General features: G+C 32.8%; 1 protein-coding gene and 1 long non-coding RNA gene across 7 annotated transcripts in view; one reads left to right on the plus strand and one right to left on the minus strand.

Moving 5' to 3' along the window:
- Positions 1-24,032, minus strand: part of LOC149490773 (uncharacterized) — an 819,148-nt gene that overhangs the window by 440,840 nt on the left and 354,276 nt on the right. The gene's annotated exons all lie outside the window — the stretch shown is intronic.
- The window catches only part of LOC149490796 (pseudouridylate synthase RPUSD2-like), a 376,734-nt gene that overhangs the window by 200,375 nt on the left and 152,327 nt on the right, over positions 1-24,032 (plus strand). The window contains exon 1 of one of the 6 annotated variants that reach the window (XM_089709014.1): positions 23,520-23,786. The exons of 4 other annotated variants lie outside the window; for them this stretch is intronic. The gene's annotated coding sequence lies outside the window, so the exon portion shown is untranslated. Of the gene's footprint in view, positions 1-23,519; positions 23,787-24,032 lie in introns of those variants that run through there. One more of the 6 variants, XM_089709005.1, reaches the window with a different exon arrangement.

Here is a 24,032-nt window from a genome sequence, read left to right on the forward strand (position 1 = left end):
GCATCTTCACTGAGCAACATAGGCTTTATTGCATTTTGAAAAAAATTAGAGATCAGTACCAAAAATGCAATAATGTAACCCAAGGTGTAAAAAATTCCTCAATAAAAGTTCTGTCATCGCGTGCGCTGCGGAATCTATGGAAGATAGAACAAAAAAATGTTTTACGGTATTATAGAATGGATCAATATCTACAAGAAAGTCCGCGATACCATATGTCCATCTTCAGTAGTTATGTTACTACAACAACTTTTTTATGTTTTCAAAGTAAATAGAAGTGCCGACAGTAATCAGACCATGTTATCCATACACATATATATTAATCCTTATCCCATTAAATGATGTTTTATTATAGACTGTTTCAATACCAGCAAAATACTTTTTAAATGAATTGGATATTTCATTCAAAAGATATAACGAATTTTTAAAAGTGTCAATCTACAGAAAATAGTACCTAGGTATACTGTTCGAGCAGGCCGTAGTGCGGGACGGGGTAAAGGTGATTTTCATGTGATTAAAAATTAAACCTATAGTCCGACCTAGGTATAGTAGACTTTTCACTGTCACGATATCGCTATCTATGCGGGTGAAACCGCAGGGCATTGCTAGTAGTTTATAAGTTTATCAAGTTTACATAGTAAATGTAGAGACGTAGGTGAAACTTTTATCAAGAACGCTGAAGTCTTCTTGGAAGTTTAATAATATGCTAAGATTTTTTTGAAAATATTATTATTGGTTTGTAGTAACTGGAACATTTCAATTTATACATGTTCTTTAAAATAAATGCCTAATTTACTACGTATTTCGTCAGTAAGCTCTATCATGCACTTTGTGTCTAACCTCTTATAATACCACAGATTATATTATACAGTATCCGATTATATAATTCCATTCATAATCATTATACTAAATCGATTCCCCGATATCGATATCTCAATGTAGTTTCATAGAAAGCAGACGCCAGTCGAATCGAGTCTGAATGGCTGAAGCACATAAATATGTCGTAAAGAATATTTTATAGAATAAAAATGATGCTAATACTATGTTCTAATTATGTGCTAGTACTAATGTAACTCGATAGTGATGAGCAAGACCAGGAATTGTGTTACTCGATAGTTCATCATTGCTTTATAGTATTTAGCTTTTAAGTGTCGATTAATTGTGATTCTTAAAGGCTGTTTATATATTGTATATTACGTACAACATAACAAAACCATGATGTGGTCATAATCAATGACTTGTTAGAGTATTAATTGTATTAGTGAATTTAGTTTGTATTTCTACACCGTGATTTATAATATTTACATAATTACATTTATAGCAATATGTATCTGCTACGAAAGCTTTCAACACATCGACGTTAATAACTACGCGTAAGCAAAGCATTCTCACGTGACTTTCATAGTGACTTTCGATCGAGACACTTCCATTTGAGTTCCCATAGTACGTACAGTTGAATGGAGCCGTGACGTCACGGGTGATTAATGGCAGAAAAAGACGTGATTACGCTCGTGGACGGCGGCCAAGCGTGATTTTTTCATGCATGTAACATACGCGGCGCACGTGGCGTGAGCGTGATGCTCAGTTTTGTGTAGATAGAGTATTCATAAGGATTTTTAAGTTTTTCTGGACGTTTTGGAAGACTAGCTACCAATGTCTTTGCTTCTAAGGCACTAGAGTATTCTAATTTATAAATATGAATTAATTTATGACGACGAAGACTATGACTGATAAGGTTTTACCCGTGGCTTCGCACGAGTTGTTGGTATTTATAGAAATATACCTCGCTGAAACAATAACCATAGGGTTAGGAATTGTTTCAGCGCGGTAAAAAGTAGCATATGATAGTCTTGCTACCTACCTCCAGACACAAATATTACCTTGAAATCGCTCCGTAGCTACTTGAAAGACAAACACACAAACTTTCACATTTATAATTTTATAAGGAAGTAAAGATAAAAGCAGTTTCTTGGCGGATTTTTTAGTGCAGAAACTGCTTTCCGGGCCGGTAGTAAATTATTAATTTCTTTTTCTATTAAGAGGATTCAAAAGCTCTTCTGCAGGAAGTCTAGTTGTTAAATAACTAAATCTTTGAGTTTTTGTTTTGTAGTTTATTCGTAGGAACGATCAGATTTGCCACCGTTTAACTATGGACAGAGATATTGGTAGCAATGTTTCTACCGATGGTAGTTTTTGCTTTTAGGAGCCGCAAGCATAAATATTTTTGGGATTGTATCATGCAACACGATGAATTTATCAGAACAAAAAATAAGTATTTGCAAATGTTATTTTAAGTTGTCAATGAAGGGCAATAAATATAAAAATTATTCATAACTTTAACCCTAGTAAAATAGGTGCTAAACCTAATTTTTAATAACTCATGCGAACCGTAATAAGGTCATATTTCGGTTAATTACTAAACAATATAATTAGCACATTAAGTATTTACTAGCTCACGCCAAAAACGAATTAAAGCCAAAGGAAAATCGTGATAAACCTTGAGAATGTCAAACTTAATCCCCGAATTCATTATTATTTGTATAAAATAAGGAATTTTACTCGACCCTCACCTGACGAGGAAGTAAGCGACTTTTTCACTCAACAAAAAGTCACTTGGTTGGAAATAATTAGTCGGTTTTTGTTTGAGGAAGAAACATTTATGTGTGAAAGGATAATAGAAAACATTTAATATAATTTGCGCTTATTTGTTGTAGTTAGTCAAAATTAAATCTATTTTAACCAAAAATTTCCACTTAATAGCTTCACATTAGTTTTTAGAGTATATATTATGTGTGAGTGACTATTGTGCTAATGCACCTTTATTTGAATAATAAATCCATTAAATTAGTCAATTTTTTGTAATAATAAAACATAGGTACTTATAAAAAGATGATAATAAACTCCATACAACAGCATAGTCATTTCAACTGACTTTACTCTCGATTTAATAGGTACACAACGGTCCAACGACATGGTTGATTAAAATTATTTAATAAAGCTATACACATAAATTCTTATAAATATAATAAATCTCACGACATAATTCTGTTTGCCGAAATTATCGTGTCCCTTTTACACAAGTGATTATGGACCTCTTTCATTATTATGTTTACAATTTTATCGTATAGGGGTCACAAACACTTACTTACTAAATAATAGCATTATACATGATACACAGTATTAATATTATAAAACAGAGGACTTTGGACTGTGTCTGTCTGTCTGTTCGCGATAAACTCAAAGACTACTGCCCCGATTTGCATTTTGTTTTCACCAATGAATAGCAGGGTTCTCGAGGAAGGTTTCAGAAAGCTAGTTTGATATAAGGCATTATGTATGAAACTCAAAACATTCAACTTAATTCTTTTGCAATGTTGAGCAAAATATTTTATAGTGTCACTATTTGACCCGTCTAACGTTGTTTTGCCATATCGTATAGGGGTATAAAACATAGTTTACGAGCTATTCTCAGACCTACCGAATACACACAAAAAGTCATAAAATCGGACAAGCCGTTTCGGAGGAGTTTGGTTACAAAGACACAAGAATTTTATGTATTATTGGAATTTTAGAAATGTATTTATGATAAATTTGTTTGTGTTTTTTAAAGTGAAACTTTTATTACATCGTCTCAAACTTTTTGGTTTGTGTAGCGCATGTCGCGTGTATCGCGGTATACCTACTCGGCAGCCGACCGACACGCGACATGCGCTACACAAAGCAGTGTTCGGAACCGTTCGAACAGTTTCACTTTTACCGTGGTTTCATAAAACCACACAACATTTTTTTTTTTATTAGATCATATTATATACAGAAGACAGCTCAAAGCTTATATCGTGATTTTTGTTTTTGGAAAAAACGCATTTCAAAATAAGATTAAATAATACAAACGATATAAGTATATATATATATATATAGTATTTTAACTTCTTCAAACTCAAACTCGTAAATAAAAAATCTTGGCATATAAATGACCTTCCTTTTTAACACATTTAGATAACATTTAATTTCAGACCGAATGTTATTCATCTCTGTTGTAACGGTTGGACGCACAAATTTTAATAGGATTATTGTTCTTATAGCAGAAATGTGAGCAGGGTTGGTAAGGACTTTTATTAAAGGTCAGTGACAGCCCTAACTCCAATCTCAATATTTTTAGAAGAGAATTATTCAAATAAACATTTTGTGAAGGCAATATCAAATGTATTAATTTGGATTGGGTTAAAATAAATGGTTTTGTTTGATGTGAAATGCTCATTAGCTAATAACTAATTAATGAAAGTAATTTTGTAAATTTAATTTATTTAATTGAAGCGTGATTTTGAATCAAAGTTGCAAATTCTTCAAAAGTGTCAGTACATAATATCTATACTAATATTATAAAGCTGAAGAGTTTGTTCCTTTGTTTGTTTGAACGCGCTAATATCAGGAACTACTGGTCCGATTTGAAAATTATTTCGGTTTTAGATAGCCCATTAATCAGAGGAGCGGAGCACTGCGGGTAAAACCGCGGGGCACAGCTAGTAATCAATAATCATGATTAATCATGAGATAGCTCTATAAAAATAAATGTATCTACTATTACTTGATAACAGAAATAATCTATGAATAATAAATAATAAATGAGTGGGTATTAATTCGATATTCATATTAATCAATTTATTATGTTAACATAATATACATAATATTTATAATTTTCCCTTATAATTACCTAATTGTTATGAAATAGATTGAATTTCACAATACTATATCAATTCAACCGAAATTGTTTTCAAATTAGGTACCATAATATTTATTATGCACTGCTATACTAATCATAATTTTACAACGCTATAAAATAATAAATGTGTATAACTATTAGCGATAAACCGCGCATTTTATAATCCATTACATAAACCGCAAAGTGTAATAAAATATGGTTTGATATTTTTTTCACATTTTTATAGTTTTCACTCAGATTTAGATGTCTATTAATGGAATAGATGGGTTTTTATAAACCTGTAATATTTTTATACCTACTGAAAATATTTCAGCACTTTGAATTTAAACAGTAAAGCTTTATCCGCTGTTAACAAGTATATTGGTTTGAGTCAAGATTCAGTTACTTGTTTACCAACTTGATTACACTTTTAAAAATAGCAAATTATGTACAATGTACTTGCAAAATATTGAGTGGCATCTAATATCTAATATATATTATAAAGGCGAAAGTTTGTAAGGATGTATGGATGTATGTATGTTTGTTACTCTTTCACGTAAAAACTACTGAACCGATTACAATGAAATTTAGCACACATATAGAGGGTAACTTGGATTAACACATAGGATAGTTTTTATCCCGGAAATCTCACGGGAACGGGAACTATGCGGGTTTTCCTTTGCAAACGCGGGCGAAGCCGCGGGCGGAAATCTAGTTATTTATATAAAATAACTGTTATAATAATACTGAAGCAATGATTTTGTAACTGAATGGACAGCCCTATACAATATTAGCTAATTTAGCTATCAATTAATGAATTATGCAATTAATATATTGATCTATAGATAAAATGTTATATTATGTGAACAGTTTACGTCTCTTCTTACGTCTCTTACGCGTCACAACACAACACTACGCTCATATTTGAACATTGCTCAAATAAGATTCTTCAAAGTTTGTGTACCTAATGTAAACAACTGGTTCATGTTCACAATATTGAAATTAAATTTTGTAAAAAAACATTGCTCTAATATAAATAATCTCTGACATTATAATTCGTCACATCACGTCACGTCACATGTGACAACCCCGTTTCCAATATCGAAACGTTACGCGCGTCACAATGGAAACTTTACAAGACATTGTCACATCAATCATTAAATAGTTTAAAAGTTCATTATTCACGCACATTGCGTGTGACTTGTGACATGAGCTTAAATAACTCGTCACAATGAGTTGGAAATAGATTAATAAGGAGACAGATATTTTATGGCGGCTCTACATTCGTGCCAATAGGCGTGAACGTGAATGTGGATGGTTTTTCTAACGTGCGTTCGCGTCAATTCCGCGACCAGAGTAGGTATTTTTTCCGGTGAAAGATTCACGCCTCCTTCATGCGGCGTTGAAGTAACATAATGATTTTGGCGTCGTCCTACTACGTCCATTTCACGACTGCGAGCATACCTAAATATGGAGGACATGACTTATGCCGTGTATTCGCGGCGTTAATTTGCGCGTGAATTCACGGCACTAATTTAGAGCCGACACTAGACTTTTTCACGCCATTTGGCGGGTTTTCACTGACCGAGCCGCCTCGTGCAGCAATTCGCAAGGCTGCTCGCTCTGTGTAGACCCGCCTATTGGCTAATAGTTTAAATATAGAGCTAACATTTAAGATCCGGTGGCTGCGATTTGATCTTGCCGTTCTGGCGGTCTCATTATGTGATTTACATTTGATGTTGAATCTGATACTAAAGTCATCTGTTGGTGTTAAATTATTAAATAGGATTTAAATGATAGATTTTTTATTTTTATAATTGTAAGCTTTTTTTTAAACTGTACATAAATAAAATTCGTAATAGGTACATATAATATCATTTATGAAAAAAAATTGAAAATAAGTATTATCCGATCTTCCAAACTGTGTACTCGTATTAACGTTAATGAGCGTATTGTTTCTGCTGAAAAGATAAAAGAGCTGCCTATATAATATTACTATATATTACTTCGAGCCATAGATAATATTCTACATATAAAATACCGAATATTTTTGCCTAAAGCTAACAACTGAAAAATCCCTGATAACAAATTGACATGAGAATCTAAGCCCTTATGAGGAATTCGTACAATTCTCAATGGATTTTCGAAGTTTATTATTGAGATTCCAAATCAAACAAAACTATACGATCGAAGACTCAACTTTTAATTGAATTCAGTTACCTTCCACGATTGGCGAAACTTCTTTAATAATTACACTCTGGCGGATTAGTTGTGGTACAAGTGATGGGTGATAGCGATTTTGGGAATAGTAAAGTGCTTAAAATGGTAGTTACTAATTAAATTGATTTGCTCGTATTTATAAGTGCATAATTTAATTAGGTTTAATTTATTTACTAGATATTAATTGTAGGAAGGCTTGATAAATTTTGAATAAATTATGTATCACGATCGATCCTCCCTTTCCTGTGACGTGTCTGTTATTCATCGAAGAAAATCATTATTTTTATTCAACTATTTATACAAAAGAAAATTAATTTTTAATGCAAGCCAATAATGCATTGAAGATATAGGTGTATGTGCATGTATATTATACCTGTAGACGTCAGGCTCCGAGAAGGTCTCCACAAAATCACTTGGTATTACAATTATGACCATTAATAAAAATTAAGTAGACAGTCAATCGTCTATTAAAACATTGACGCATCTATTCAAGGAAATTTTATTATGATGAAAATACATTTAATTTAGGTGTAAAACAATGATGCATTATTATTTTTGCATAGCTCTATCACTCTCTTACAGCTAACATTTAAATTGAACGGAGAATTTCTAATAATAATAACATGATAACTTATGACTTGCGCCATACTTAACGTAAGTGAAGCGATGTCCAAAGTTACCAATTAAGCACACTGCTCTAATAACAATCGATGATGGATTATAAATCACGGAATAATCAATGGAATAATATTGACATTTACCGTAATAAGCCAACTCACGCGACTAGTTATTAATTTGAGTTAGGGCTGATTTTTCAATCCTTGGTTAAAACTTATTCGTCGAATAATGTATAAAACTATCATTGTAAAAACATATTCTAATTGCCCGTACATATTTGACATTTTAATATTATCGTGTTATACTTTATTGGATGGATAACTTTTATCCAAGCATTGAAAAATCGGCCCTTAAAAACATTAAAAGTATTGTTATTATAAATTACACAAAATTAAAATAAACAAATAATTACAGATCTAAATATCAAGCAGTTCAATGATACTCCATGCTATTCATGAAAATTCATTAAATTTTTTGTTCCATCCAAACTTTTTAATTTGACAGGTCGAGTACCTGTTCCCTCTGCTTGACAATTGTGTAGTTATTTAATTACGTTACACTAGTTGTTCGCCCCGGCTCCGTCTAGGAAAAGTTTATAAAGCCAATTATATTATTAGCATAAAAATTTCACAGGTTCCGGATTATTTAATCGTTTTTACAAATAATATATACTGTTAAGCTTATCTGTCAGTTGGCATGACAATGTATGGCAATTAATGACAAAATGTGGATAATAACAACATTATCAGCAAGCATTCGTAAACGGCTCTTATTGCTCTAATGCAATCTGACTAAGAAACAAATAATTACCTATCTTATATGTTGGAAATAAAGTTATTGTTTAATTTATTACGTTTTGTACTTGAGTTATGACTTCATATAAGTGTAAATAACACTACTTTTTAATGCACATAGATTTTCGACAAGTGACACATTTTTTTCCATTACATTAATAAATTTTATATAGAAGTGTTCGTATCGCAGACACCATAAAGATTAGTTAGCCGCTCCTTTGATATTACGTATATTAATTTTTATCTGCACCCAAACGTTGGAAAATTACATTTATGAGGATTACGCTAATCTTGCCTCTATAAATTACGTTTTCAGCCGACTTTGAAAATGAGGTTATCAATGTGACATTCTGCAAAAGGTCTTCATTAAATTTTGTGCAGGTTTATGCAAATGCATATAATATTATGATCTTACATTCATGCATTTCTTCAAAAATCTTCTTGTGATCGAACACTTTACAATTAAGCTTGTCTTATGAAAATCTCGGCTGGTATCTTAATAGAAAGGGCTAGAAGATTTCCAAATTTTAAATGCTTATATTTAAGTAAATGAAACATTAGTCAAACCGTTATTATGAATAGGAGAGATAATATGCAAATACAGTGTCTCAGCAGCATACAGTATTAATATAAATAAATCCTTCTATTGTTTCAGGTACGTGTTTTTATCGTTATAATCGTGTAAACAATGTAAGTACATTCAAGAGCCTTCAAAAAATAAACATACCTATATATGGTCCGGGAGCCAGCAGCAGATTTTATGACCAAGTTCCTCTCAAGCGGTAATTAGTAAAATGCATCAAAGTATAGTATTATGAAGCCTCGTGAACGTCAGCTGGAGCTCGGTTGGGGGGAAGAGCGGTTGTAGCCTCCCGTATCAGCTGACGGTTTTTCCACCAAGATACAGCCAGCTGACATATATATTTATCCACAGTTACATATAAGCTATCATCAGGTAAATTTTTGTTTGAGAGGAAATAACGGAAAATAAATTTTTCTTTAAATTTAACTTTCATGTTCGAGACACCAGCTGACGTATAATACACCATGTTGTAACCAGCTGACTATTTTTTTTCGTTGAGATATTGGGTTAGCTACAATTTGACAAATTTTTAGCTGAGAGGAAATGAATGAATGAATGTATTTTTGAAGTGAAACTTCTTTATCGGGGGTGGAAAAAAATTTTGTGTAACATTTTTGCGTTACGCCGCGCGCGTGACATTTTTGCGTTACGCCGTACTCGTGACATTTTTGCGTTACGCGCCAACTTTTTCTTATCCCTACCACGCGTGATTCGAAGTATACTTTCTCCAGCGGAGTAGGGATAGCGTATCGTTTTAACGTACGTCCTATCACTTTACTTGACCGTTTTTCTATTGCACTCGTATTAATTTCCAACGCTCTATAGTGACGTGGTAATATTACATTAAAGTGATCAGCAAAATCTAAGTGTTTATTTTAATTCTAATTCCAGTGAATTTCTAAAAAAAGTAAGTAATTACATCTCTTTTTCTAATACTTAGGTGTTATTATGGTATTTATTTTTCTAAGTTATTTAAAATTAACCTCACTTTTTGATTGTATTTTTCAATTTTTTACAATTTTATTAATATATGTATAGATATACACTAACACGTGGGTGGAATTATGGTATAAATTTTTTCTAACATTTGAATGTTGATTGTGGTACATATTTATTTTTCTAAAATATTAAAAGTTATTCTCAGTTTTTGATTGAATTTTTTAAAACACCAACACGTGGGCGTGATCATGTTATTTATTTTTCAAGTTATTTAAGCTTAACCTCTGTCTTAATATGTATATATAGTTACTATGTGCGTCATTAATTTCTGACTGTTTCGAGATTTGGTGCAAAATAAAACAGTGTGTAAATAAAATTAAACAATTGAGTAAAAGTATAATTTCATAGATAACACGTTGAGAAGTTCCCTGTATAAATATATACATATCTTGTATAAATACATACATATGCCTATAGATCTTTACTCAATTGTTTTATTTTATTAATTTTTTACAAATTTTATTTTGCACCAAATTTCGAAACAGTCAGAAATTAATGACGCACATATTATTATATATACGTTTTAATATAGAATATTTTATTTTATGCTTTTTGAAGTGTGCAAAATAAAACAGTGTGTAAATAAAATTAAACAATTGAGTAAAAGTATAATTTCATAGATAACACGTTGAGAAGTTCCCTGTATAAATATATAATATACATACCTTGTATAAATACATACATAATATGCCTATAGATCTTTACTCAATTGTTTTATTTTATTGATTTTTTACAAATTTTATTTACACACTATTTTATTTTGCACCAAATTTCGAAACAGTCAGAAATTAATGACGCACATATTATATATACATACTTACGTTTTAATATAGAATATTTTTTTTATTTTACAACCTTTACAACTTGATCATTAGGAATTTATTACCTCTATTGTTCGAACAAAAATAAGTTACCGACTTTAAGAACGTGCCGACAATGTAAGTACACTATTGTTTCTTAGAAAACATTTTAGGAGTATACGATAATAAATCTATGACTCACGTAAACACGTGTTTGCTTGATTGGTGTCAGGTGTTCAATTATAATTTTATGAATTCAAAATTTATAAGAATAAACCTCAAACTCTCTGTCCAATCAAAATCCGCCTGAGTCGAAATCCTTTATAAGCTGAAAACGGCAGTGGCCGGCGTAAATATTCAAATAGGTAGCGAGGAGCGAAGCGACGAGCATCTTAGGTTAACTTTTGAACTACCGCACGAGCCGAGCGAGCGAAGCGAGCGAGTTGCAGCAGCGGCCGGTGTAAATATTTAAATAGGTAGCGAGGAGCGAAGCGACGAGCATCTTAGGTTAACTTTTGAACTACCGCACGAGCCGAGCGAGCGAAGCGAGCGAGTTGCAGCAGCGGCCGGTGTAAATATTTAAATAGGTAGCGAGGAGCGAAGCGACGAGCATCTTAGGTTAACTTTTGAACTACCGCACGAGCCAAGCGAGCGAAGCGAGCGAGTCGCGGCAGTGGCCGGCGTAAATATTCAAATAGGTAGCGAGGAGCGAAGCGACGAGCATCTTAGGTTAACTTTTGAACTACCGCACGAGCCGAGCGAGCGAAGCGAGCGAGTTGCAGCAGCAGCCGGTGTAAATATGTAAATAGGTAGCGAGGAGCGAAGCGACGAGCATCTTAGGTTAACTTTTGAACTACCGCACGAGCCGAGCGAGCGAAGCGAGCGAGTTGCAGCAGCGGCCGGTGTAAATATTTAAGTAGGTAGCGACGAGCGTGTGACTAACGTATTTCTTTAATATTGTATATACAGTAGCACCTCTATAAGTCGAATATCAAGGGAGACGCCAAAAAATTCGAGTTATAGAGTTTTCAACTTATGGAGGATTTCGACTTAGGCGGATTTTGATTCGACATAAAGAGTTTGAGGTTTATTCTTATAAATTTTGAGTTAGAGAGGTAAAGTACATTAAAATTCAACTTGTAGAGGTGACAAACATGTTTTTATTTATTATAAATCTACATTATTTCAAATCATTTTAAAATAAAAAATGTTGTGTGGTTTTATGAAACCACGGTAAAAGTGAAACTTAGGCACAAAATTACCGTATTTGTACGATAATTATCGCACGGTTCCGAACACTGCTTTATACCTACTCGGCAGCCGACCGTCACGCGACATGCGCTACACAGACCAAAAAGTTTGAGACGATGTAATAAAAGTTTCAAAAAATCATTAGTATCGGTTTTCTGAGCTACTGAATCGATAATTTCGTCATCAGATACCTACTTAATGCAAACACGTGTTTAGTTGGGTCATAAATTTATTATCGTATACTCCTAAAATGTTTTCTAAGAAACAATTTTATAGTGTACTGCACTGTCGGCAAGTTGTTAAAGTCCAAATGATCAAGTTATAAAGATTGTAAAATAAAATGTTCCCATGTTCGAGATACATAGGTCAAATTTAATTTTTCGAGTTATAGAGTGAAAATATGTACCAAAATGGCTTGGAGGGACTCGGTGATTATTTCGACTAACAGAGGGCCAATATTTCAAGTTACGGAGGTTTTCGGGTTTGAAGGGAAGGGAACAAGACATTTTTTCGAGATTTGGAGGTTTTTGACTTATCGAGGTTCGACTTAACGAGGTGCTACTGTAGTAAATTATTTTTTGAAAAATAAGGACATAAAGAAGTTTCACTTCTTACGTGTGTACTCTAGTACACGCACACATTTTTTTTCCTATGTGCGTGGGAGGCTACAACCGCTCATCCCCCCAACCGAGCGCCAGCTGACGTTCACGAGGCTTTATAATACTATACTCTCATGCGTCTGACGAATTATCTCTTGAGAGGAAATAGTTAACCAAATTTGCACCTGGCTCCCTAACCAATACCTGTGTAAACGGGCCAGTAAAGCAACGGAAAATCGTCATGTACATTCATGTGATTATAATATAGCCGTGTAAAGCATATTAAGTGTATGGGTCGACAAAGCAACTGTAAATCTTCTACAGACTTACTACAGAAGTTCCAATAATGTTCAAATTCGGCTTAAGTGTCTCAATATTTTTTCCATACGTCGGTCATCCATAATCTATACTAATATTATAAAGCTGAAGAGTTTATTAGTTTGATTGAACGCGCTAATCTCAGGAACTACTGGTCCGATTTGAAAGGTTCTTCCGGTTTTAGATAGCCCATTAAAATTATAAATTGTAAATTTATTGATGTATTAAATTGGTAACGAATACTATTAATTTAATATCTGAACGAAATAAAATGTTACTACTGTATTGGTGACAAAATATCAAATAAAAAGGAGTCGCAGTCAGGGATCGATAATCGATTTATTTGCAGGTGACAGATCTACCATTCTGAGCACAGAGCTATTATTTAAGTAACAAAACTGTTATTAAAAGAACGAAGTTTATATTCATGTAATGCAATATAATTTTATTGGTTATCGATCTCTTATTTTACACATATATTAACATTAATTTGATAATTCATACCTGGGAACAATTTTTGTTTATCTGAGAACGAAAATATTTCGTGGTGATAGATCTATTCATTAGGTGATACAACTTAATGATAAATATAAATTTTGGTGATAGAAAATATAGTTCCCATATTATATCACCACGTTAAGACCAACAGGAGCGGACCGCTGCGGGTAAAACCGCGGAGCACAGCTAGTAACGTATAAAGCTTGCATGAATGCTAATCGGATACCAAAACTCATCTTAAAACCGCACAATTTCCATGTTTATCGCACCGCTGAATCCTTCGTGATCTCTCATTACGTGGGAATTAATTAAATTTGTACCATCTCGCCATACGGTACGCAACAATGATGTTTGTAGTTTCGAAATTTCATTATAATGTGGATAATGTAGGTAATGTGGGTAATGTGGATAATGTATGTAATGTGGGTAATGTTGGTACGTTCGCTTTGTGACACGCCTCGTTGTGTTTTAAGATGTTTCGATGATGGTATGTCAAAGGATTTTTGTTGTATTTCGTGAATTGTAATTTGATGACCCCTTTTGGTTGAAAATATATTTTTTTTATAATTTAAAGTGATAGAGGTTAGTCAGAGCCATTGTACTGAATGAATTTAATTATATTGTTTTGACCACAATGATTGTAGCCCTCAAACCTGTGTTGCAAAAGGAGCTTGCAAAGCTCAACGGAAATTTGGAATCGGCTCACTTCATGTAGTGTTTTTAAACATTGTTACGGTTTACAAAATAAATATGAGTCTCTTTTTTGCGCAAAGCAATAAGTGCGTTTCGAGCATCACACAATCTATATCATTTCATTAACAGTAGGTATTTTATGCAGGATTGGAATGTTGAACAAATGTAAGGGCCGAAAATTAGTGTAATCAATACTGTATTTAAAATAGAGAGGCATAAATCAATAAACTAAATTAATTACATCAATACAAGAAACAAATATTTACTACTATAAAAATAATATGAATGCATTTTAAACATATTTGTGACAACCCTATTAAGATAAGCCTTAAGTGAATGGGAGTAAAGGCGAAAGATAGTAATCTTTTAATTACCGGGTCCCTACTTACGTAGCACGTGGTGTGATAGCGGCTTTTCCTTGTTTTTGGATTAAATACATGTGTTTCTTATATGAAACGAGTTTCCAATTTCGTATTTAGGTTAGAAAACATTCTATATGGCATAATCTTATTGAATAAACTACATATATATATGAATATAGGCTATGTATTTTTCTTGAAGGGCATAGTTATAGTTTGGCAGCTTAGAAAAACTTTTAAGAGTCTGAAATATAAAATAACAAAATTGTTAATTCTGTAGGAAATTAAAAATTAGTGTCTTCAGCATAAGAAGTAAAAATAATAAAACCTATCAATATAGTTTTAAGATAATATTTTAAGATAAGAAATGAAAGATATTTAACGGATTTTAAAGGCAATTAATGACCTAATTATACAGGGTGTCCCACCGTTGGTATTCTAAGCTCAATGGAGGTTATAGTTTTGCATACGCTGAGTACGTAAAAAATACTTGAAAAATTCCAGATGCATTTTTTTTTTCAAATAGATGAATTCTTAAAACTCTTTGTGTATACCCCTAACAAGCAATCCGCCCAACTTTGCCGGCCGCACATGAGCTATCGTTTAAGATTATGTTTTCATAGACAAAATTCTTACATTAGCGAAGCGTTATATGCCGGCTGCGCGAAGCTAGAGAAGAAAACATGAATTTTAAGGAAAATTTTAACAAAAAATTTTTGGCGTAATTTTGTTGTTAGTTGTTAGTGGACACCCTGTATAACTGAGACTGGTGGGAATATTTAACAGCGGAAAAGGGTTACAAAAGCTTAAACAATAAACAAGTATTAAATATCTCTATAACAGTAATACATGGATGTATAAAACATAGTTTAAGAACACGACAGTAGGTAGACAGTCAATTAATTAAAATTCTAGTCAATTGTTGTACAAAATTAGTTCTAGAGATAAATTTTGTCAATCTTCTCGATAGACACGCAAATAAAATGTAAAAGTTACGAAAACAAAAGTTTTAAATGCACAATAGTATCAAAACAATGGCCGAATGGTCCACTTTACTGCTCATTCCGTGACTCACCACCTAAAAGCATCGAAACTGCCGAAAAAACATATAAATTAAGACAACGAAGAATTTTAATTATTCTCATCTCAGTTGATAGGGAGGAAAGAATCTCGGTTAGGAGAGCCAAATGGTCCGTCAAATAAATAAGTCTTTAAATTGGTACAGAAGTAATTAGTAACGTTTTAGTCTGCTGAAAGGTACGGACGATGTGCTACGATAAATCTATGTCAGCAAATCGTGGATTTCGCATTTTTCGTTTCTCAACCCCACGGTTTTTAGCCGTTAAGAGTACGTACTTTTAACATTGAAGTTTGAAGAACATTTTTAAATTTGTATAGCTGTGGGCTGTGGCTTATTAGTGCGTTTTATTCTCGATTGTAATAATTATTTTACGTTTATACAAAAAGTATGAAATAATTTGTTTTGACTCTAGGAAATAGTATTCATATCTCTCAAAAAGCGCACATCAAACAGACTGTTTGGTGTTCCAGAATTATCGAAATATGTTAAGCCTTTCGGAATTATTGTTTTATTGATTCAATGTGATAAGTGATTAAGTATTGTATTAAGTATTGGTCCCGGGTTCGATCCCCGGTCAGGGCAAATATTTGTGTGATGAACACAATTATTTGGTCTTGGGTCTGGGTGTTATTATCTATATATGTATTTATAATATTATATTTATCGTCGCCTAGTACCCACAACACAAGCCTTAATTGAGCTTACTGTGGGACTAGGTCGATTTGTGTAATAATGTCCTATAATATTTATTTATTTATTTATTGTATAGTAAATATGTAAAATATATAAATATTATTAACTAGCTGTGTCCCGCGGTTACACCCGCATTGCTCCGCTCCTAGTGGTCTTAGGGTGATGATATCGATAAATGGGCTATCGAACACCGAAATAATTTTTCAAATCGGACCAGTAATACCTGATATTAGCGCGTTCAAACAAATAAACTCTTCAGCTTTATAATATTAGTATAGATATGATCCATGAGCCCGAATTTCACACGTATCTCCTAACCCACAGCACAGTCGGGGTCACAAGTAGTACATGAAAGTATCTATTGCTCTTAGAAACTAATATTAATTATTTACACCGTACAATTCGCTTCCGCATTGATTTATGGGCTCTTTTAATAGCTTATATTTTTTACAACACACAAATTGAGTTCCAACTGTAAGAATTGTTACTGTCGCGACTTTTTCTTGTTTGTATAGTGACATTATTATATTTTCCAATATTTATTGAACTGTTTGAAATATTTCTTAATTTAATTAAAATCAACTATTTATAGCTAGTATTTTACCGACTAGAGAAAATGATTTATTAATATGTTCGAAAACTTTATTTCGAGTTCGAGTTCCTAAATTATTTTTTTGTTTGAAAGAATAAACAAACGGACTGAACTCATATATATTTCATTGTCATTAGACCCTTGTCTTCGGAGATACACAAAAAACCTCTTTAAAGTTATGTCATCGATGTATGTTAGAAGTATTATCAGGTTTATGGCAAAAAATGTGCCTGTACAAAGTACATTTAAGAAAACTTAGAAAAAATCTGCTTTTAACAACAAAAAATCCGTTTAATTTAAAAAAAAAGTTCGAAGTATACAGGTGGAAGGTTTTGTTTTGTAGCTGTTTTCAAGGAAAAACCCGCATAGTTCCCGTTCCTGTGGGATTTCCAGGATAGAAAGTAGCTTGTCTTATTCTTGGTCTTCAGCTACCTGCATACCAAATTTCATTGTAATCGGTTAAGTAGTAGTATGCGTGAAAGAACAAACATCCATCCATCCCCCCAAAATTTGCGCATTTATAATATTAAGTATATAAGTAGGATTAAATTTGTACAACCCGTCAAAATATCGATTTTATCCGACCATTTTCCAATACCATAAAATACCTATCTATAACGTGAACTATATTACCATAGATAACGATATCATAGCAATATCACACAAACATAACAATAACTCGCTTGTGTTCCGAATATTAATGTTATTTAATAAATATAAGGTAATATTCATTAACCTTGTCTGAAGCTAATGGTAGTCACGTTTATAGATAACAATAGGCATCCTTGACCTGTGCTAATGTCACGTTAAATACCATAGTTTTTTGATAGTGGTTTTACCTAGTTAGGTAGGTAAGTACGTATATCTTGGATGGATAATCATGTTTCAGAACGATTATTTACTCGTGGAAATTATAAGAATTTCCGCTCATGTTATAACGACGAAAGATTTGTTTCTTATAAGAAAAATCTAATATATATTATAAAGGCGAAAGTTTGTATGGATGTATGGATGTTTGTTACTCTTTCACGTAAAAAGTACTGAACCGATTACAATGAAATTTAGCACACATATAGAGGGTAACTTGGATTAACACATAGGATAGTTTTTATCCCGGAAATCCCACGGGAACGGGAACTATGCGGGTTTTCCTTTGCAAACGCGGGCGAAGCCGCGGGCGGAAATCTAGTCATTAATAAATTAATTTCTATTTTACTTTTGCTACAAACCTCGTATGGTTTCACATCGCAAAATTGTGTTTTAAATAAATGTGAAAGCTTTTTTTCTAAATAAATAAATAAATAAATAAAATAAATTGAAAAAACACGGAGTTTATTATTTTTGGTTTGTAAATTGTAGTGGAATGTCAAAAAGTAATGAAACTATGTTGTATCTTATTGTTTTTTCTTTTACAAATTATTCGTCAATTATGTTCCCTTTTTATATTTAAATAATAATTTAGCTATTTTAATCATGTTTGAAACTCTTATTGTTTATTTGTTTGTATTGAAAAATTGCAAGAGTACTGAAAGTATTTGTAAAAATTATTTCTCTAGTAAAAAACGAAGTTATTGATTGTGTTATGCTCTCGTTCATTTAGCGCAGAATAACAGAAATTCCTAGAAAACTAATATTGCTGATGTTTAGCTCCGTTCAGTTAAGTGAGTTAACAGTTCTGTCTAAATTTTAATTTCGCCTACAAATACTTTACTCAACGAAAAATTTAAAGCGATTTCAAAAGTTTATAAATTGATGAATCAATCACTTTTTAAACCAGTTTAAAAGTTTTTCATTTCGAAATATAATATTATGATTGCGTAAAACAAAACGCTATGAAGTAGTTATTTTATCAAAAGGCCCCAAAAACACCTACCTCATTTTGCTTTTGAGGGTTTCCATAAAATAAGTCTTATCTAAATGTACAGAGAACAGGAATCATTTAAATCCATACTATAATAATCCCTGAGCCAAATTCCATCTTTATTCAATACGCAATTTTGCATAAAAGAATAACACCCACTCTCCACTAGGTTTATAATAGACTAGCTGTGCCCCGTGGTTTCCCGTCATTGCTCCACTGCTTTCAGTCTCTGAATTATTTTTTCAAATCTGATCTGTATTATGTTCCTATAATATGTGTCCTGTATTGTGTGCCTAAATTGTTTGTTCCTATATTAATAAATAATAAATATTTCAGAACAATTTTCACACACGGCACCATCTGATCCCATACTAAGCTTTCGCTTGTGTTATGGAAACCAGATGGCTGATAAACATACATAATATATAATTTTTAAAGAAATACATATATGGATAATTAGCATCCAGACACAGAGCAAACATCTATGTTCATCACACAAATATTTTCCCCGGGTGGGAATCGAACCCACGACCTCTGGCTTGGAAGGCAGGGCCACTACCAACCAAGCCAACCTGTCAGTCGAATATTAGCGTTCAAGCAAGCTCCATTTCATGCCATACATACACGTAGGTAATTCTCAGCTTCCAAAATGATATATTTGACCCAGCGTTGTGGCAAAGCTTCGTCTATTTTATGATCCCTGGCCTTGAGTCTATCCAGACCGAACCAGTATAATAGTGGTTGTTATGAAACGCCTGTATTTATGATACTACTGCCTTCAAGTTATTGGATTCGTGATATAGGCTTTAGTTTTATTAGATTTATTTTGTCATTTCGGATTACTCTATTAAAGCTTTGAGGATTTTTATAGATTGCTTTATTTTTTTGTGTGAGGATTGAGTTTAGTGTAGTGGTATCTGTACCTTAAATAAGTTGTGAAAGAAATATTTCTGAGATGTTGTGAATGATAAAACGTTATCTAATTTTTCTATTTTTGGTTGGATTTTTATGGAAGGAGATACTTGGAATTAAATATTAATTTGGCTCTACACCAATGATAGAAATTTATAGTTAACAGAAAATTCAAATTTATTAAAAAATCAAATTATAATATTGGCTTTATCCAAGCAGAAAAATTATAATTTTAAATAATCTATACTAATATTATAAAGCTGAAGAGTTTGTTTGTTTGTTTGAACGCGCTAATTTCGGGAACTACTGGTCCGATTTCAAAAATTCTTTCGGTGTTAGATAGCTCATTTATCGAGGAAGGCTATAGGCTATATATCATCACGCTACGACCAACTGGAAAGGAGCCACGGGGGTGAAACCGCGCGGAGCATCTAGTGTTTATATAAGTATATAACTATAGCATATAAGTCTATAACTGCATCGTATAAGCAATAGTGATTAGCTTAAACGTTGCATAAAAGGATTTACAAGTAAAGTGCTAAGCGCGTCATCGATAAATTTACACCAAGTACTTACAAAATGATTAGTTTTGCATTATTCCTTATAAGATCATCAAGTACAATGAATGTTTGTAACTATTACGTCATAGGGATGCACGTTAGTTGTTTTTATACCATCTGCGTTGAATGGATCACGACTGTAATAATATTATAGTTTATATTTTCCTTGTATAAATATATGGGGCTATGTCATCATTGAAGTATTCTGCATTTTATGAGGACATGTATCTGCGTAGGGAACTTTTTGAAAGTCCTGTTTTTTTTTTTGTTTGCTTCTAACGAACGAGTTATTATGACATTAAAATCTAGAGGCTATAGTTACAGTATCTGATAGAGTTTGAACGTCTGTTCAATATTTGTTAGGAGAGTTTTGATAAAAATACAGCTGTTCTTTAATTTACCAAGAGATCTTCCTACCATTGATATAGTAGAGCTTTTAGCTAATGGTGGAATAAAAGGCCAACAAATTCTTAAGCCATATTAAGAAAGTATATCTTGAATAAGATATATTTCCTAATGCTATGAAGATACATCTGGATGAGATTATATACCAAATTATATTTATATTTAACTAGCTTTCAGCTCACGGCTTCGTCCGCTTTATCTAAAAACTAATAAATTATATACAAAAACCAATTCTTTCTATTAAAAAAACAGCATCAAAATCCGTTGCGAAGTTTTAAAGATTTAAGCATGCAGTTACACAGACGGCGGAAAATGACTTTGTATGTTTGTAAAGTTAGTCACTACACAATATTATATGTGTAGTGACTAACTTTATGCCGTGGTTTCGCTTGCGTGCACTTCTTATCGCGTGACAATCAACCCCTATTCTACTGTTCTAAAGTTTTGTTTTATTGACAAAAAGTAGGGTATGTCCTTACACAAGGCTGAGTCTATCTACATTCCAAATTTTATCAAAATCTGTTTTGTAGTTGCAACGTAAATTGCAATAATATGTAGAAAGATAGAGCTACTTTCGTATTCATATACACGGTAGAAATTTTTTTCTAATAATTATATCTACTGTAAATTTTTATTTATTGTAGAGCAAAAATAATTTATTTTAATTCTTTGACCAGTGCTCAAAGTGAAACAGCCATAAAGTTGAAATAGCGCAATTCTCGAAAACACAATATAAATGTAACTACAAATCTCTAAGGCAACATTCGTGAAGGGTGTATTCATACATATAATCGTTTTATTGTTATGTCGTTGTTCCGTTGCCATGGTAACAAACTAAGGTAACATACGGGTTTGTAATATATAATATATATATGGTTACGCAGTGAGTTCTTTTTAACCGTCTTTTAAAAGCAGGAGAATTCTCAATTCGGGTTATTTTGTCGTTTATGAACTTTGATTATTCTTTATTTTTTATTGTAAAGGAGATAATCTAAGAATTCCCGGATCTAAATCCCTTTTAGTACCTATTACCTTCTGTTTATCGTTATGATAATAAATTGTTGGTTTGTTGTGTAATTTAGGGTTGACGACATAGAAATCTAAATAACATTAGATTTCTATGGTTGTCGAATACGTGCACCGGAACACGCGTGAGAGTCCTATGGGTGATAAGATCGAATTTTAAATATCTGGCAGAATTAGAGAAAGAAAATAGAGTCAGTACAAAATGCATATGCAGGTTTTTTTTGGAGTAAAGTATATACTACTTATGATACAGTTAAATTAATATTTATCTACTTGTAGTTGTCTAGTAGGTACTATAAGAAGCAGTAGTTAATTCGTTGTATAGACTGTTAACAAGAATTTTCCATACCAAGTGTTTAGATGAAAAATTAAATGCATATTCTATAGCAATAAGTATAAATTCTCAAATGATGATAGCAATATTAATATATCCGCTTAGTTAATTGTGGTGACGTCACTTCGTAGTTAACATCTATAATAGTTTATCGACAAAATCACGCTTTATCGTATATTTCTAAGTAATCTAGAAGTTTATTTGCTATTAAATTTATGATGTACGCAGTTATTATAATAATATTATTATATTATATTCATGAGGTTTAATTTATGTATATTTTGTATGAGTTGTACAATGTTCACTGAAATGTTGACAGAAATAATAAATTGGATATTAAATGTTTTCTATTGAACGTTTTTATAATTCTATATACAATTAATTCTTCTGCTCTTATTAATGTAATTATATTAATAACTAGCGGTCCGCCCCGGCTTCGCCCGTGGTACCTACATAATATTTACGTTTTCTCTACTTAAGAACCATCCTCGTACTTCAAGGAATATAATAAAAAAATAATTATTGAAATCGGTTCAGCCGTTCTCGAGTTATGCGCTTACCAACACATTTTGCGATTAATTTTTATACATATACCTACTAGCGGTCCGCCCCGGCTTCGCCCGTGGTACATATTTACGTTTTCTCTACATAAGAACCATCCTCGTACTTCAAGGAATATAATAAAAAAAGAATTATCGAAATCGGTCCACCCGTTCTCGAGTTATGCGCTTACCAACACATTTTGCGATTCATTTTTATATATAAGATAAGAAGATTATTATGATAACAAAGGACCGTGAAAGCAATGAAATGAAATTAGGAAGCTTTTTTGTGCTCTACAATCAATTTCCATTGCGCAAAATACAGATTTACCGTAAAACCCTGTATACAAAATATATGAAAAAGTTAAGATTTGTTTCTTTAGTCAATTTGTTCTTAGTGAAATTACTACAGAAAAGAAAAAAAATTGGATGTCTGTAAAGTCGGTTTACTGACGATAGTTGAACGTGACAACGTCTTAAGGCCAATTGTGCTTCTTTGTCGCTCGTTCCGCGCTCTCGCTTGCACTGCAAGCCTTACATGGAACGCATCAGAGCGAGGTAACGCCGCATGAGTCATGTTTTTTCGTGCGTGCAGCTGGCTCTATCGAATTATAAGACGTTGTCACGTCAAAAAAAATATAACCCGCAAATGCGTGCGTGCAGCATTTTTAGGACGTACCCATGTCATGTGTACGTAACGCTAGTGTGTGCAGGCTCTCATGTTTTCAGCCGCCGTTACCGCCTATTGTAATAAGATTTTAAAATCGAGGCAATAACAGAAGCCACTAAAGATAAAATAATAAAAATCGAACCGTAATATCAGACGCGGCGAAATTCGAAACAGCAAACAAAAGGCATCAACCGAACCTATTGTCCAACGCTCCATAATGCAAATACGTACCTTTTCATTTTGAAGCTTTGTAATAACGCGCCCCTTTCCTGAAACCGGCTTTACCCTGCGGGGCGGGCGGCGGGCGGGGGGAGGGGGGAAAGCACGTGCGATGCTGCCGTCTCGCTCGCACGCACATCATATTATGTAACGTGCTCTCTTTCCAGCGCAGCCGATCAGCGCACGCATTGCAGGTGAATCGGTGCCTTAGTTGATTTCTGGCAGCCACGTGGGTGGGACGTCTTCGCTCCGCAACCATTTCCCGCGAAAATTTACGCGCCCGTAATATATCGGTGCCGTTCTTACAACTAAAGGGACGAAACGTTTTCCATACAAATTTCATGTTATGTTAATGTGCAACGATTTGTCTGTGTGTATTTTTTGATCGTGAGAGCTCAGTGATTTTTATTGGAACTTTTTGTTTGTGCAAGGATTTTTTCTAGTGATCGCATCAAAATATCACGTAAGTTATTTGTAGTTGGTTAAATGCTTTTTGAACGTTATAAATTGGTGATTTTAATATTGAAACGGTAAAGAAATAAACGACTACAGAATGTTTGAAAAGAAATTCATCAACCTGAAAAACGAAGTGAAAAATTTAAGATGTTTCATTTAAATATTTGCCGCTTCGCAATCGACTAAGTTGTTGATTAACCTGTTGATACAAAACTAAATTATTTGCTATTTTTATTTAGTATTGCGAACGCTG

The sequence above is a fragment of the Colias philodice genome, chromosome 2, assembly GCF_061535455.1.
Source record: "Colias philodice isolate Cphi_HAF_F1 chromosome 2, ilColPhil1 Martin Lab GWU primary, whole genome shotgun sequence".
Taxonomy (NCBI): Eukaryota; Metazoa; Arthropoda; class Insecta; order Lepidoptera; family Pieridae; genus Colias; species Colias philodice.